We start from the raw sequence: 4,732 nt of genomic DNA, 5'->3' as shown, positions 1-4,732 counted from the left end.
GGGAAGACAGAGAGACACCAGCAACATCACTTCACCACTCGTGAAGCTTTTCCCCTGCATGTGGGGACCAAGGTTTGAACCCAAGTCCTTGCATTTGACCAAGTGGATCTCCACCCTATAATGTGGAATCCTAACCAGACAAGCAGCCCAGTTACAAAGGACGTAATTACAACAATCCAGGAAGTTTGAATTTGCACTGTGTATCAATGTCACATTTCCAGTTGCATTGTGACTAAGGAAGGCTAATGGCCTAGATCTTTGGTGATACATGCTAAGGCATTTAGGAGTGAAATAACTGAGCTGGCTTGAAAGGGAGCAAAAAGAAAATCTATCTGCATATAACATAGAAAGCAAGCCAATACTTACCTGGCAGGGGAGATACCATGATCACGAAGGTGGTTTTCCCAGGGCGAGGCTTATCCATTGCACTCCGGATGTGCTGACCCCTGCAATTTCCCCAAATGTGGGAAACTCGACTGCATAATTTGTGGTAGTGGGGGACTGTGTTCGCGCTCTCCCCTCTAAAAAAAAAAAAAGAAAGAAAAAAAGAAAAAGAAAGAAAGCCAAGTGTAGCAAAATAGTACTTCATCAACAGCTGGGAGACACCAAAAGTTAGAAGCCAGAGAGAATGCTTCCACAACGCCCTCCAAGTGAGCACCACCCTGCTAACCGCTCAGGCCTAGGCTCAAGGCTCCAGAACTGTGAGAGAACACATTTGTTCTCTCAAACCTGCAAGTCTGTGGCGATCTGACAGCAGTCCGAGGGAAACGGAGTCACCCAGCAGCTGAAAACTAACTCACAGGCCTGCTAGTTAAGAACCTCTGATAACACCATTCATGGAATGACAGTGCCCTGGGCGATCACAATGCCTTTTTCTTCTTGTCCTTTCAAATCTTTCTACATCTAAGACTCAATCCATTCGCTCTCCTCTGAAAACTTTCCACACCCATCTAGCTAAGCCAGGGAGATCCTTCTTCCTTCCTTAAACATGGCACTTATATGGTCCAGGAGGAGCCATAGTGAACTCTTAAGAATGAGGTCCTGAATTGGATCCCTGGCATCATATGTCAAAGTGATGCTCTGGTTCTTCCTCTCATTAATATATATTAATCTCCTCCTCCTCTGCCCCATCTTATTTCTTTCTTTTATTTGATAGCACAGAGAGAATTGAGAGGGGAGGAGAAGATAGAGAGGGAGAGACACACCTGCAATACTGTTTCATTGCTCGTGAAGCTTCTCCCTTGAAGGTGAGGGCTGGGGGCTTCAGCCCAGGTTGAGGCACATAGTAATGTGTGCACTTAACCAAGTGAGTCTCAGATTATTTTTTAAAATAAAATTAACAGTACTTGCATGTTAGGACTAGTTCTCAAATACATTCAGGATCACTGAGTTATTTGGCTTTTTGGAAAAAAAATTGCTTGCCTCTAACTGGTTAACAAATGTCCTGCAAGCAGATATTCATTATACATAGGCATCACCATATAACTAGACAAACTACCTTTATTTCTCAGAATAGAAACTTATCACACGTGGTCCAGGAGGTGGTGCAGTGGATAAAGTGTTGGACTTTCAAGCATGAGGTCCCAAGTTCAATCTCCGGCAGCACATGTGCCAGAGTGATGTCTGGTTCTTTCTCTCCTCCTATCCCTCTTATTAATAAATAGATAAAATATTTTAAAAAGAAACTTATCACAGTTATATACAATTACAGAAGGCACTTGAAATCTGTAATTCAACTATTTTTCAAATTAGTTCAACATTCAATTGTGGCTTCTTGACTTCACCATATATGGAAAATGTAGCCAACTGACTTCAACTTGGAGTTGCGATTCATGGCTGATCTACGTTCAATGAATAAAAATGGTTTGTCTGGAAAAGTCTAAGAAAAATGGATTTTGAGAAGAAAAATTCCTTTTGAAATTTAAGGTAGAATGCTGAAGCTCACAGTACTACCTTGTACTCTGTACAAATCAGATGTGTCATGGGCTTTGCCCAAAACAGGAAGGAAACGTGGATTTTTCTCTACGAGAGTCACAGCAGCAGAAAAGTGAAATTTTTGAAAGGTTCAGCCATACTATACTATGGTTGACAAGTCAGTGGGGAGATAAAGATGCTCAGATCTGCAATTATCCTTGGGAGATGTCAGGGATCCACTGAAGGGGGGCAAGGCAGGGAAAAGTCAAGAAAAGTGTCACTGTCTACACATTGAGACGCAAATCGACACCCAAGGCCCTGTGCCCACCCACAGGAATAGTGGTATCAAGTCACTAGTCACTTCTAAAGGGAAGCAGGAAATCTAAGGTTTTATGTGAATGCTTCTATTAAAAACCATTGGGTGCCGGCCGGGCAGTAGCGCAGCAGGGTAAGTGTACATGGTGCAAAGTTCAAGGACCAATGTAAGAATCTCGGATCAAGCCCCCCAGCTCCCCACCTGCAGGGGGTTGCTTCGCAAGTAATGAAGCAGATCTCCTTTCTGTCTTCCCCTCCTCTCTCAATTTCTCTCTATCTTGTCCAACAACAACAGCAACCAGGGCAACAAAATGGGAAAAAATAGCCTCCAGGACCAGTGGATTCATAGTGCTGGCACCGAGCCCCAGCGATAACCCTAGAGGCAAAAAAATTAAATAATAAACTATTGGGCTGTGGTCCGGGAGATGGCACAGTGATAAAGCTTTGGACTCTCACGCATGAGGTCCTGAGTTCGATCCACATATGCAGCCCATGTGCCAGAGTAATGCCTGGTCCGTTCTCTCTCCTTCTGTCTTTCTCATAAATAAATAAAATCTCAAAAAAAAAAAAAACTATTGGGCCAGGGATATGCACAACCAAAGGTCCCAAATTTAGTCCCTGGCACCAACATAACCAGAACAGAATTGTGCTCTGGTTGGCAAAAAGCCAATAGCAGCTAATTCATTTCAAACAAATGTTACACACAGTGAAGCACTAATCCAAAAAAGATACAAGGACCCATATGTTTGTAGCTGTACTATTTACCGTAGCTAAAGTATGGAAACAACCTAACATCCAAACAACAGATGACTGCATAGAGAAGTAAGTCAATGGAACACTACTCTGCAATCAAAAAGGATGAGATCCTATCATCTAGAACAAAAGGACTAGAACTGGAGTGAGTATGCTAAGTGAAATAGAGGTAAAGAACTACCAGATGGTTTCGCTATGTGGAATAGGTGACTAATAAAATTTTGGGGAAGGGCATGGTGATTAAATGCTCTATGGGGGGGGGGTATGAAAATCATCCTGAAATGTTATATAATCTTGTAGAACTCTTAAGTCACTAGTAATAAAATAAAATGTCACACCCTAACTTGTTTGTACACCTATTAACTCCATTAGGTTTAACCACCAGTTCCCAGGGTCTGGTAGAAAATAGCTTCACAGAAGAACAGTTGGATAAAAGATAAACTTGGGGCGGGGGGTGTGGGAATGAGGGTTTCACTTAGGTAGCGAGTAGCATGCAAAGTCTGCTTACTTGTCAGTACTTACTGCGTCTTCGTTCATGGACCAGACACTGCTGTGGGGTGAGCTGAGGAGCCGCACCCCTGAAGCTGACAGTCTGAGTCCATGATGCTTTCAGGTAGTGTTTGCATTACAGAACACAACTGCTGAGGAGAGAAACTTGATAGGTAGGGAGAGTCGTGTAGCTTTTTACAGACAGGATGTGAAAGGTGACTTTAAAGTCACCACTACCTGAATCAAGTCTGTCATGTTAGGACAGTGGAACCTGTCAAGCAGGTGTAAAGTCTCAGGGAGAGACTGCATGTCTGAGAAAGAGAATGGCCAAAGAGGAGACTGACAAGGAAGTGCAGGTCCCATATAAAGTAAGGGACTTAGGGGGTCGGGCAGTAGCACAGTGGGTTAAGCACACGTGGTGCTAAGCTCAAGGACCAGCGTAAGGATCCTGGTGCAAGCCCCCAGCTCCCCACCTGCAGGGGAGTCGCTTCACAAGAGGTGAAGCAGGTCTACAGGTGTCTTTCTCTCCCCCTCTGTCTTCCCCTCCTCTCTCAGTTTCTCTCTGTCCTATCAAACAACGACAGCAATAACAACAATGATAAACAAAGGCAACAAAAGGGAAAAAGTAGCTGCCTCCAGGAGCGGTGGATTTGTAGTGCAGGCACAGAGCCCCAGCAATAACCCTGGAGGCAAAGAAAAAGAAAGAGAAAAAAACCCTAAAAAACTAAGGGACTTATGTCAAGTGAAACCGAATACCACTGGGATCTTTATGAACATGTTAAGGGGTTTTGAGAACATATTTTAGGTTCAGCATGCATATTACAAGGTGCAAGGACCCAGGTTCAAGCCCCCAGTTCCCACCTGTAGGAGGAAGCTTCATGAGAGAGATGAAGCAAGTGCTACGGGTGTCTCTATCTTCCCTTCCCATCTCAATTTCTCTGTCCAAACAAATTTTAAACCACTAATCTTTAAAGGTTAAGCTAACAGTAATTGTTATATAACATCAACATGTAGCACTCTATGCGAAAGGGTTTGTATTAAGAATTAGGACAAATAATGGCAGCTTCTTTGCATTACACTGTTGTCAACAGTGAGAAACAAAAGACTTGACAGAACACTTGGTCACAACCCAGACTATTGGGGCATGAGCACTAATAAAACTGGGCTACAAACAACCCATCCACAGTGAACCCGAACTGATTCTGTAAAAAGTGAGCACCTGGCTAAGCACACATAGTACTAAGTGCAAGGACCCAGGTTC

General features: G+C 43.4%; 1 non-coding gene across 1 annotated transcript; it reads left to right on the top strand.

Moving 5' to 3' along the window:
* The first annotated feature begins 358 nt into the window (after window positions 1-358).
* On the top strand, window positions 359-522 carry LOC132540662 (U1 spliceosomal RNA). The gene has a single exon (XR_009551849.1). It is a non-coding gene; the product is annotated as a U1 spliceosomal RNA (small nuclear RNA).
* The last annotated feature ends 4,210 nt before the right edge of the window (window positions 523-4,732 follow it).

The sequence above is a fragment of the Erinaceus europaeus genome, chromosome 9 (genome assembly GCF_950295315.1).
Source record: "Erinaceus europaeus chromosome 9, mEriEur2.1, whole genome shotgun sequence".
NCBI lineage: Eukaryota > Metazoa > Chordata > Mammalia > Eulipotyphla > Erinaceidae > Erinaceus > Erinaceus europaeus.
Note: the sequence above shows the minus strand (reverse complement) of the source record. Positions and strands in the feature narration are given on the sequence as shown.